Raw genomic sequence first — 13419 nt, forward strand, 5'->3', positions numbered from 1 at the left:
ATTAACTGTATTGATAATCCAATCTTAACTGATTCTCATTCCGACCCATTTCAACATTTTCAACGGATGAAATTCATGGGCCGGATCAATTATCGGAATGAGGATGGTGTAACTGCTCCAATCCGCTGGGCTACTCTGGCAAAGAGTAATGGGGTAGACCTGTTCTCTACTTCCTCACCCCAAACTCAGGTACACGTGTAAAATGATGAATATGCCCCAAAGGCCAATTATAAAAGTCGGGGATCAGACTCATTGTACACATATATCAAATCCACTCCAGCACAGCACACTCCCGATATACTGTCATTGTGGCACAGGAGTATCAGAGGGGGCAGGGATTTGGATTCAGTCCATATTAAACCTCCACATGGAGTTTGGAACACAGAGAAACAGTGAGTTTTTTTTTTATATAAAGAAAACAATTTTGAAAGCTTCTCTTCAAAGAATGATATTTTTCAAGGATTTGCATTTTATACTTTTCCAGGTTTTAGCTCCCATTTGCACAGTGGATTCCAAAGCCACTCAACGTTTGGATTCAAAGCTAGGCCAGCAATCTGGGGCAGGGGACGGCATAGTGCAAACAAGGCACCATCAACCACCATCATGGCCATTCTCGATCGTAGGCCACGTATCTGCTGTACCCTAAATGGGCCAGGTATCTGCTGGACCCTAAATGGGCCACGTATCTGCTGGACCCTAGTGGGCCACGTATCTGCTGGACCCTAGTGGGCCACGTATCTGCTGGACCCTAGTGGGCCACGTATCTGCTGGACCCTAGTGGGCCACGTATCTGCTGGACCCTAGTGGGCCACTTAAATGCTGGACCCTAGTGGGCCACTTAAATGCTGGACCCTAGTGGGCCACTTAAATGCTGGACCCTAGTGGGCCACTTATCTGCTGGACCCTAGTGGGCCACTTATCTGCTGGACCCTAGTGGGCCACTTATCTGCTGGACCCTAGTGGGCCACTTATCTGCTGGACCCTAGTGGGCCACTTATCTGCTGGACCCTAGTGGGCCACTTATCTGCTGGACCCTAATGGGCCACTTATCTGCTGGACCCTAATGGGCCACTTATCTGCTGGACCCTAGTGGGCCACGTATCTGCTGGACCCTAGTGGGCCACGTATCTGCTGGACCCTAGTGGGCCACGTATCTGCTGGACCCTAGTGGGCCACGTATCTGCTGGACCCTAGTGGGCCACGTATCTGCTGGACCCTAGTGGGCCACGTATCTGCTGGACCCTAGTGGGCCACGTATCTGCTGGACCCTAGTGGGCCACGTATCTGCTGGACCCTAGTGGGCCACTTATCTGCTGGACCCTAGTGGGCCACTTATCTGCTGGACCCTAGTGGGCCACTTATCTGCTGGACCCTAGTGGGCCACTTATCTGCTGGACCCTAGTGGGCCACTTATCTGCTGGACCCTAGTGGGCCACTTATCTGCTGGACCCTAGTGGGCCACTTATCTGCTGGGCCCTAGTGGGCCACTTATCTGCTGGGCCCTAGTGGGCCACTTATCTGCTGGACCCTAGTGGGCCACTTATCTGCTGGACCCTAGTGGGCCACTTATCTGCTGGACCCTAGTGGGCCACTTATCTGCTGGACCCTAGTGGGCCACTTATCTGCTGGACCCTAGTGCCAGTCACCACATCGTAACCAGCTTACACTGCACAAGTCAGTAATAGGCCCATAACCTTCAGCTTCATCACATCACATCCAGATAAACTTTGTCTGAAAACACTCCTATGAAGCACCTTGGGGTCTTTTACTACATTAAAGAGGTATATAAGTGCAAGTTGTTGCTGGGGAGGCTCATTACATCTCACCAGCATAAACCTATCATCGATTGCGATAAGGCACTCTAACCGGCTGTGTGATGCATTTTAAACAAAGCATTTCTTGTTTTTTCATGTTAAAATCCTGAGGGTTTAAATCCCTCTGGTAAGGTGGTTAATTAATGCTGCTTTGTGCACTGTTAACTTAGTGCTTAACCTGTTCTTTTTAAAGGTGTCAACACACTGCACGGAGGTGTGATAGGCGACAAAGCAGCAACGGGTGAGGAGTGCAGATTAAGCAGAGACTCCCTCCAGCTCTGCAGTGTTAGCTGCGATGGGTCAGGCACATGTCTCTGTGTGGTGCTCTGCTGGCTCTCTCTCATCCATACATTAAATAAAATGCATTTACCAGAGCGAGAAATTGAGGTAATCACACCAAGTGGTAAGGTCCCATTTGTATGCGTGAAGGACTCGCACAAAGTTTTATTTGATGGATATTGTGAAAGCATGCCGTGTTCGAATACGTGAATCGACAGGACAAGGCACAGAAAATCAACAACGCCTTGAGCATTGGCCTGAAGGAATGGTCGCCAGCTTCCTGTTGGGTTTCTGATTGCTATATGCTGACTGTATGTCATCACACATCACATGCATGGCAGGGAACCAATTCCATCCCAGAGCCAGAAGAGCTACACATTCCGGACTCGACCTGCTCATCACTGTGAGCAATGCCACTGGAGGGTTACTAATTCAGGTTAAAAAAAAATCAAATGAGGAATGATGAATTCGCTGCGTATAAAGAGATAAGTAGCGGTCATGCCCATGATTCCATACGGCAACACAGAAATTTAGAGCACAGAAGGATGACATTTCGGCCCATCATGTCCGCGCCGGCCGACAAAAAGCTACCCAGCCTAATCCCACTTTCCAGCTCTTAATCCGTAGTCCTGTACGTTACGGCACTTCAGGTGCACATCCAAGTACTTTTTAAATGTGGTGAGGGTTTCTGCCTCTACCGCCCTTTCAGGCAGTGAGTTCCAGACCCCCACCACCCTCTGCGTGAAGACATTTTCCTCTAAACCTCCTTCCAATTACTTTAAATCTATGCCTCCTGGTTGTTGACCCCATCTGCTAAGGGATATAGGTCCTTTCTATCCAGGTCCCTCATAATACTCAGCAGCTGAGCATCAGAGAAAACATACAAATTTCCTGATGACAGTGAATGCCGGAATACACACATATATCTAATTGCTCGTAGCTCAAAGATCCCCAGCATGTCGGAGGGCAGCAAAAAGATGGCCTGCCACCCTTCCCCACCCCCCTCCTACATCACAGCTGGAGCCCCTGCCCCTCCCTCCCCCCTGTCACAGCTGGACAATGGTACTTGCTGCTGGGAGGTCTTGTGATCTAAGAGAGGGTGGAGAAAATGGTGAGATTGTCAACCATACAATTCCCATATACTCCAGCTGCTTCATTCACAGCAAGCTTGGCTATCGTGGTATTCCAGACCTTTCCTCCCACTCTTGCTGGTCACCTTTGGCTCCATTCCTTCCCTAGTTGACTCACACTGGTTTACATACTTGGGTCTGCCTGCTTGCCTCTTTGGCTTTCTTCCTATCCCGTGTCCCACTTCACCCTCCCTCTCAAAACCACAGGAGGACTGAGCTCAGTTTTCAGCCCAGACTGCTGGGTTTTTAAGTTCAGACATTCTGATTTGCTGTCCCAGCCCCTTTTTCCTATATCATCATCATCATCATCATAGGCAGTACCTCGAAATCCAGGAAGACTTGCTTCCACTCAGTGAGTTCTCAGGTGACTGAACAGTCCAATACGGGAATTACAGTCTCTGTTACAGGTGGGACAGACAGTGGTTGAATTTTAGGGTGGGTGGGACTGGTTTGCCGCACGCTCCTTCCACTTCCTGCGCTTGGTTTCTGCATGCTCTCGGCGATGAGACTCGAGGTGCTCAGCGCCCTCCCGGATGCACTTCCTCCACTTAGGGCAGTATTTGACCAGGGACTCCCAGGTGTCAGTGGGGATGTTGCACTTTATCAGGGAGGCTTTGAGGGTGAACTCACACAATGGCTGATGGATAGTGATCAGGAGCTGGATGATTTAGTTAATGTAGCACTCGCACATCCGATCAGGTAACTCGGCACACCGCAGGGATTTTCGTGGCCTCTGGGACCAGTTGCTCACGGAGTCTCTGGGGGTGGGCGGGGGGGGGGGGGAGGAGCTGCATTTCAAAGCTCTTCATCTCCAAGATTGTAACTGCAGTGAGCTAGGAGACCTGCAGAGGGAGCTCTCCCAAGACCTGCGTAGCCCAAGAACTGTAGGGGGACTGCACACACCTGGTAGGGAGCCTCTCCTGCCGGGAGGGCGCATCAGAAATTTGGGTGCACGCTGCTTGATTTTCAGACCATTTAGGGAGGTTTGGGTAACCACACATAGCAAAGGGTCGAATTTCCAATCTGCACTCCTATGGGCAAGGTTCCCTGCCAAAAATGCCAAATTAGTAATTTACTCCAGAATACAAACATTTCCCTGGATAGTGCGCGCCGTCTGGTCCATACCCCTGACTTCAAACTTAAACTACCTCCCTGATTTTGCAATGACCTATCGAGATCCTGGGCCAATATTCAACCCTCAAATGACACCGCTGAAACAGAATATCTGGTTAGTCATTTCCTGGCTGTTTGTGGGACCATATGCTGTGTGCAAATTCTATAGTATAGTATTAGACAGTCCCTCGGGGTCGAGGAGGACCCGCTTCCACACCAAAAAAGTGTGTTCTCAAGCATTTCCATGAGGGACCTGATGTTCCAGGTCCCGAACTTTATTTTGAAGGGTGTGGATTTTTTTAACCCGTGGGGTGGGCATTGCACACCGGCCACCACACGGGCTTGACAGAGCTAGGCCTTGGTCCAATGGCAAACTGACTGCCATATTTGGCTACATTACAGTGACTACACTCAAAAGGTTCACTGGCTTCAATTCTCTACAGCCCCTCTCCCCAGTCACCACCCTCACCTTCGACAACAAGTGTGAGGAGCTCATGGACGACTTTGTCTCCAAGATTGAGACCAAACGTTCAGCTGCCTCTGCCACTTCCTTTCTTTCCCCTAGCCCATCGGGCCAAACTTCCTCTAAGGATCTCCCCTGCACTAGCCCTGACCTGACATCTTTCTCCAGTTTCTCTCCGATCTCCCCTCATGACCTCTCTGCTCTCCTGTCCATGAGACACAATTCCTGCTCCCTTGACCCTCTTCCCACTAAACTGCTGATCACCCAACTTCTTTTTCTGCCTATGTCAGCCGACATGGTTAATGGTTCTTCCTCCTCAGGTACTATCCCTCTCTCCCTCAAATCTGCCATCATCACCCCTCCTCAAAAAAACAACCCTTGACCCCTTCGTCCTTGCAAGCTACTGCCCCATCTCCAAGCTCCCTTTCCTCTCCACAGTCCTTGAACATGTTGTCACCTCCAAATCTGTGCCCATCTTGCCCGCAATTCCATGTTTGAATCCCTCCAATCAGGTTTCCGTGCCTGCCACAGTACGGAAATGGCTCTCATCAAAGTTACAAATGACATCCTTGTGATTGTGACAAAGGAAAACTATCCCTCCTCGCCCTTCTTGACCTGTCTGCAGCCTTTGACACGCTTCACAACTCTATCCTTCTCCAATACCTCTCCACCATCGTCCAGCTGGGTGTGACTGCATTCGCCTGGTTCCATTCTTATCTCTCTAATCGTAGCCAGAAAATCAACTGTAATGGCTTCTCTTGCTACTCTCGCATTGTTACCTCTGGTGTCCCCCAAGGATCTATCCTTGGCCCCCTCCTATTTCTCATCTACATGTTGCGCCTTGGCGACATCAACTGAAAACACGCTGACGACACCCAGCTCTACCTCACCACCACTTCTCTTGACCCCTCCACGGTCTCTAAATTGTCAGACTGCTTGCCCAACATCAAGCACTGGATGAGCAGAAATGTTCTCCAATTAAATATTGGGAAGACTAAAGCCATTGTTTTCGGTCCCCGCAAACTCTGTTCCCTAGCCATTGACTCCATCCCTCTCCCTAAAATCTGTCTGAGGTTGAACCCCACCGTTTGCAACCTTGGTGTCATATTTGACCCTGAAATGAGCTTCCGGCCACATATCCGCAGCATAACTGAGACCACCTATTTCCACCTCCATAACATCGCTCGTCTTTGCCCCTGCCTCAGCTCATCCATGCCTTTGTTACCTCTCGACTTGATTATTCCAATGCACTCCTGACTGGTCTCCCACAATCTACCCTACGTAAACTTGAGGTCATCCAAAATTCGGGTGACCGTGTCCTAAACTGCACCAAGACACGTTCACCCATCACCCCTGTGCTCGCTGACCTAAATTGGCTCACAGTTAAGCAACGCCTCGATTTCAAAATTCTCATAATTGTTTTCAAATCCCTCCATGGCCTCACCCCTCCCTATCTCTGTAATCTCCTCCAGCCCCACAACTTCTCCCCCTCCCCCCAGGATATCTACACTCCTCTAATTCTGCCCTCGAGTAACCCTGATTATAAATCGCTCAACCATTGGTGGCCTTCTGCTGCCCCGAGCTCTGGAATTCCCTGCATAAACCTCTCTGCCTCTCCGCCTCTCTTTCCTCCTTTATGACGCTCCTTAAAACATACGTCTTTGACCAAAGCTTTTGGTCACCTGCGATAATTTCTCTTTACGTGGCTCGGTGTCAAATGTTTGTCTTATAACACTCCCGTGAAGCACCTTAGAACATTTTTACTACATTAAAGGCACTATATAAATACAGGTGTGTGTTGTGAAGGGCTTCTGGATATCCAGAAGACATGAAAAGCACGATATAAATGCAAGTTATTTGTTTCCTTTTCAAAATTTTCTCTTTTGTTTTAGATTTGCAACATTTGCAGTTCTTTGCTTATTAATTGTAAATCATCCACCTGTTTCCAGCTCGGTCCAGATTTTTTGAGAAACTTGTCAAACCCATTAACTGCCTCTCCATAATGGGAGGCAACGTCCTGGACTTTTACCAGTTAGGATATCTCCTCCCTGACCCCGCTATAGGGGCTTACGCATCTAGTTTCAGTCTCTCTCTGGTCTACCCCTGTAACATGAACTATTGTTTCCTTTCGGATGCCGATAGACAAACTGTGCATTTGCAATATTATCTGTTTTCATCTCAATAACTTAATGCGACCAGTCATAGGAACAGGAGTAAGCTATTGAGCCTCTTGAACATGTTCCGCCATTCAATTAGATCATGGCTGATCTGTAGCGCAACAGTCGTGCAGTGTTAAACTGGCTTAGGATTAAAACATACTGTTGCCTTGCAAGGGCTGTGGAAGTATACTTGCTGGTTTTAGCCCATTTTGACTATCATTCCAGAAATAAATCCAAATAACCAAAGAAAGTGCCAGAATGATTTCCCTGCCATTTCCCCATATTCTTGTATGTTTTTCTATGTTAAATATTTAACCAATTCCCTTTTAAGTGGCGTCAGAGTCACTGCCTCGATGAACACATGTGGTAAAGCATTCCATGGTCTAACAACACTGTGAAAAGTAGCTTGTAACTTCACCCTTCAATCTCCGTTGTGATAATCCTCAGCTAACGGGTGGAAACAATCTTTCACTGTTAACCCTCTCAAAACCTTCAGTAACCCCCCAGACCCTATCCCCCGCCTCGATCCCCAAACTCCGCCATAACTTTCTCTATTCAAATGAAAGAAGCCCCATGTTTGCGGGAACATTCTTCAAAACTATAACCTCTCACCCTTGGTTCAATGAATTCTTTCTGAAGCTTTGTGGCTCGATTATCCTTGTTTAAACAGGGTGTCCAACACTGCACAAAATAATCTAACTACGTCGAACAATTGTCTTGCACAAATTCAAGATCACATGCTTTTATATTCAAAGTCCCTCTGTATAAAACCTTGTATCCCATTAGTCTTATAATGGACTTTTTGATTTGCAGTTACACCTTTGAAGATGTGTCGAGATCCCTCTCTCCACTCCAATAAGAATCGTACTATTTAAGGCATACCTTCCTTCTTTGTTTCCCCACACCCTCCCCCATCCCATCCCCCAAAAAAGTACCATTTCTCTACTTTGAACTGCATCTGCCACTAACTGCGGTGTAACTACGCCAATGCAGCTGCACTGGGGCCTTCGCCTGAAGGGGGCCCCACCACCTGCTTCCTCGCGAACTCGTTGGCTGTATGGCTCAGCTGGAAAACGCTCGTGTCCATCCTCTTGGACCCGTTGACCCTCCTCTCCACCTCCTGCAGGTCGAGGGGCTCTGTGGGGTGCTGAGCGTCAGGAAGAAGTAGCCCCCCACCATGTCGTCCTTCTCGGCTTTCCTCTTACCCTGCTTCCAAGCCTTCTCGTCGTTGCAGGTGAGGAAGTGCTGGAAGGCAGTGCAGCGGGCCAGCACCGGGTGGCTCGTCATGTGGTTCATCCACAGTGTCAGTCCTTCCTTCTGCTTGGAGATGAAGTCCTCTTCGAAGTGGCCGGTGGCTTGCTTCTCGGGGATGTGGGGCACCGAGATGACGGGGAACTTCTCCACCAGCCGGCCGTACAGCCAGTCAAAGTGCTTGTAGCGCCGGTTGACCGGGCACTGGGTGTGGCTGGTCACCAGGTGGTACAAGACATAGCCCTTGAACTCGGTCTGCTTGTCGATGGAGCTGGCGAATGGGTAAGGGTTTTCCTGCCACTCGGGGCCGTGCGGGCCGGCCGGCCGCCACGCAGATCTTGTCGCCGTCCTTGACAAAGCAGGCCACCACGCCCAGGATGAACGCCTCGCCGCCCGACTTGACGATGATGGAGAAGCGGTTGAGGATCCTGCTGGCCGTGGCGGTGTTCTTGGAGGAGGAGGTGGTGGAGGACACCGACCCCCGCGACATTACGGCTGCTGGCCCCCATGCTCACTTGATAACGGCCCTTCCTGCCGTCCCCTTCGGACGGCGACTCGACCACCACCGTCAAGTTATCGTTGCAGTTGTCGGCGTCGCCGCTGCCAACGCCTGGTGCTGCAGCCCCGCCAGGACCAGCCCCCCCGCCCCGAGGCCGCCGCTGCCCATTTGGGTGAGAGGCGGGGGGCAGGCCGGCAGGGGGAAGCCGCTTGGGGGGCTGAGACGGTGCCGGGCTGTCGTAGCCGCCGGTCGACACGTTAGCATAGCAGGAGGCTCAGCGGCACCAACACTGGGCGCAAAGTCGCCCCCCCATCCCGGCCCGCAGGATCTGCATGTACGAGGGCGCGAAGACGCCCCTCTGGCCGCGCTGTTGACCCCCTCCAGTCAGCCCTCGATGTCGTGCTCGCTGTACACAATCAGCACCTCGTCCTCCTGCACTGAGATCTCGCCCACATTCTCGTTCTGGAAATCGTACAGAGCCCGAGCCTGGAGCGCCATTGACCTACCATCCGCACCCGGCACAGCTTCGCTCCCGGACCCCGTGGTAACCCCCCACCCCGCAAACCCTCCCTGCCATGCCGGAACACCAAACAGAAACAGCAACACAATGACAGCAGACGTGGGTGTGAGACACCACATTCTCCTCCTTACCTTGTGGCAACTGCATGGGAGATCAGGAACATTTCAAAAAATATGCAGGTGAATTTCAGTTGTAAGACAGTTAAAGTCCTTTATACCAGATCCCCTGCACTAAATAACAATGTGGGTCGAAGAAAGAGTTCTGTGTAAACATATTCATCTACATCTCCATTATAGGGCCATCTTCTAAGCAGCTAGTATTAATTATCGTCACCTTGTTTATCACAATAACAGTGATAAAAATTTAATACCAGTGGTTCCGCTGCAACCAAGACTAACATTCATGAATCATTCTTGGTTCATTTGACATTCTCTTTTGAACTGCGAGAATCAGGTAGCAACAGTGCTCGACTGAGCTGCGATATACTGCATTCATCAGACACACAGACCAATATACCATCATTTTTAGGGGGGGCCACGCGGCCTCTAACAAATTTCCACGCATGTGCGGCTTTTTCAATTAAAATCCGGCTCACCTGCTGCGCGGGACCCCCAGAGCGCTGCGCGGCCTCGCAACTTGAAGGGCGCATTGGTGGTAACCACGTGTCCAACAGGGACACTACAAAATGACAAGCGTGGAGAGGAGACGCCAGGTCTGTGGGGAGTCGGACGATCTCAGCCTTACAAATGGCCTGAATAGCGAGTTCATGTTGGGTGGGCGAGTGAAGGCATGCGAGGTCAAGATCAGGGCCTCTGATGTCCCCCACAGTTGAGCAGCCTGCTAACATCCATGTCTGGACCCACGCACAAAGAATGGCCAACTGGACGACCTCCTGCAGCCTGGTCAGCTGACCTCGGCATATTAAACTAGCTCCAGCCATTTCAATTTTACAGCACGTTTTATTATAAGTCAATCTCATTTTTTAACCAATAAAATGACAGCACTTAGAGAATGATACAGCACAGGAGTAGGCCATTCAGGCCAAAGTGCCGGCTCTTTCAGAGAGCTATCCAATTAATCCCACACTCTGCTCTTTTCCCAAAGCCCTGCATATTATTACTGTTCAAGTATGTATCCAATTCCATGAGTGGTTCAGTTGGCAGCACTCTCGCCTCCGAGTCGGAAGGTTCTGGGCTCAATACCCACTTGAGACTTGAGCACAAAAATCTAGGCTGACGCTCCAGTGCAGTGCCGAGGGAGTGCTGCAGTGTTGGGAGGTGCCGTCTGTGTGGTGACACGTTAACCGAGGCCCTGTCTGCTCCCTCCGGTGTACGTAAAATATCCCAAGGTACTATTTGAAGAAGAGCAGGGGAATGCTACCCTGTGTCCTGGCCATTATTTATCCCTCAATCAACATTGCAAACAGATTATCTGGTCATTATCACATTGCTGTTTATGGGAGCTTGCTGTGCGCAAATTGGATGCTATGTTTACATTACAACAGTGACTACACTTCATCAAGTACTTTGTTGGCTATAAAGTGTTTTGGGACATTCTGAAGTAGTGAAAGCTGCTATGTAGTCTTTCAAAAGAAAGAAAGCTAATATTGAATATGTTTCCTCCACCATTTCAGGCACTGCATTCCAGATCATAACAACTCTCTACATAATAAAATTCTTAGCTTCCCCTGGCTTTTTTGCAATTACCTTAAATCGGTGTCCTCTGGTTACCAACTCCTGCTAGTGGAAACAATTTCTCCTTACGCTATCAAAACCACTCATTTTGAACACCTCTATCAAATCTCCCCTTAACCTTCTCTGCTCTGAGAACAATCCCAGCTTCTCCAGTCTATCCCCATAAGTGAAATTCCTTATCCCTGGTACCATTCTGTAAATCCCCTCTGCACCCTCTCCAAGGCCTTGACATCCTGCCAAAGGCGTGTTGTCCAGAATTGGACACAATACACTAGCTGAGGTCTAAAAGGTTTAGCATAACGTCCTTGCTTCTGTACTCGATGCCTCTATTTCTAAAGCCAAAGATCCCGTATGCCATTTTATTGCAGCTTTATCGACTTGTTTTGCCACCCTGAAAGATCTGTGCATGTGAATCCCCAGGTCTCAATTGCTGCACCCCCAATAAAATTGTACCATTTAGGCAATAGTGGCTCTCATCATTATTCCTACCAAAATGCATCACTTTACACTTCTCTGCATTAAACTGCATCTGCCAGGTGTCTGCCCACTTCACCAGCCTATGTTCCTGAAGTTTGTTACGATCCTTACTATCTACTACATTTCCAAACTTTGAAATTATTCTCTGAATATGCAAGTCCAGGTCATTAATATATATCAAAAAAAGCAGTGGCCCTAATACCCATCCCTGGGGACCACCAGTCTGATAAACAACCGTTCACCACCGCTCTCTGTCCCATAGCCAATTTTGTACCCACGCAGCCAGTGTCCCTTTAACCCCACGGGCTTCTTTTTCCGAACAAGTCTATTAGGTGGTACTTTATCAAACACCTTTCGAGAGTCCACATACACAACATCAACCACAATACCCTCATTAATGCTCTCCGTTACTTGAAAGAGCTCGATACGATGATACTGTTGACCTTTTGGAAGGTTGCGGGAAGATGACGGAGGAAGGGTAAGAGAGAGACTGCGGCCTCAATTTTACTCAACTCACCCCAAGAGTGGTTTCCATCCCGACCTTGACTATTTTCCTGGACTGGGGAATTTGTTGTGCAGTGTTGGCTCCTGGCGGGATCTCTGCCGGATTGAGGGATAAATGCCAGCGGTGGGATCATCACCACAACACTCAAGGAGAAGAGAGCCTCTTAAAAGGAGCTAGAAGAATCCCAGAAAATCAACAATCAACTAGTTGAATGAAAGAAAGACTTGGATTTATATAGCGCCTTTCACGACCACCGGGCATCTCGAAGTGCTTTACAATGAAGTACTTTTGGAATGTAGTCACTGTTGTTGAGGCCTGAGACTAGGTTGAGGTCTACCTTTGGTGAGGGAGGGCAAGGTGCCCACTAAAAGGCCATCTCCTCTAAAAAGGGGGAACCCAACAGACTGTCTAGTGCTGCCGCAGTTATTATCATCACTCCTTTCAGGGGGGCTGTGGGAGGGAGAGAGAGAAATGGGGAGGCTGGTCAGACCTTGTGCTCCCACTGGTATTAAAATGCAGGCGGTGGGCAGGGGGCCTTCCTGGCTCGGGCGGAGGGAGGAAAATGGAAATTGGGGCAGGAATACTGCATTGGCCTTGATGCTTGATTTGGGATGGGGATAGCCGAGGAAAATCCACATAAGTGAGCAGAGGATGTTCCTGGATTAGACACAATCGGATCTGGACCAACACCAAATATAATTGCCCAGCTCCCCATTGGCATCAAACCGGAATTCGGAACAAAGAGGCAACCCCAGCACTGACATCCCGACCGATGCCGTCGTGGTTGCCCAAGGAAGGAGCAAGACTTAGATCGGATCGTTCCTGATCTGCTGGGACCACAGGAGAAGCCCTGCACGTACATAGCGATAGTGCTGATATGCCCAGCATTGAAGCACTGACCACATTTGATCAGCTCCGCTGGGCAGGCCACATTGTCCGCATGCCAGACACGAGGCTCCCAAAGCAAGCGCTCTACTCAGAACTCCTTCACGGCAAACAAGCCAAAGGTGGGCAGGGGAAACATTTCAGGGACACCCTCAAAGCCTCCCTGATAAAGTGCGACATCCCCACCGACACCTGGGAGACCCTGGCCAAAGACCGCCCTAAATGGAGGAAGTGCTGCTGGGAGGGTGCTGAGCACCTCGAGTCTCATCGCCGAGAGCCTGCAGAAATCAAGCGCACCCACTCCTCCCCTCACCTGTGACAGGGACTGCGGTTCTCATATTGGACTGTTCAACCACCTAAGGACTCATTTTAAGTGTGGAAGCAAGTCTTCCTCGATTCCGAGGGAGTGCCGATAATGATGATGATGACTGTCCCAACCCCCCGGTCTCCGTGACCGTGAGGCAGGGCAGCACACTTGAAGAGTCGGGGAGAGTGGGACTGGTACTAGGCCGCGGGCAGTTCAGTGGATCTGATACACTTAGTTAATTCAAGATTGCATGGAATTACTTCAATATATCAAAATAAGATTCAACTTCAGACTAGGGACTGGACCAAACTGCAACATGCCCT

General features: G+C 49.7%; 1 protein-coding gene and 1 pseudogene across 2 annotated transcripts in view; both read right to left on the reverse strand.

The window, feature by feature from the left end:
- Nucleotides 1-13419, reverse strand: part of vac14 (vac14 homolog (S. cerevisiae)) — a 406574-nt gene that overhangs the window by 144204 nt on the left and 248951 nt on the right. The window lies entirely within an intron of this gene.
- On the reverse strand, nt 7938-8699 carry LOC139279040 (sorting nexin-18-like; annotated as a pseudogene).

This window comes from Pristiophorus japonicus, chromosome 13 (genome assembly GCF_044704955.1).
Source record: "Pristiophorus japonicus isolate sPriJap1 chromosome 13, sPriJap1.hap1, whole genome shotgun sequence".
NCBI classification, from domain to species: Eukaryota; Metazoa; Chordata; class Chondrichthyes; family Pristiophoridae; genus Pristiophorus; species Pristiophorus japonicus.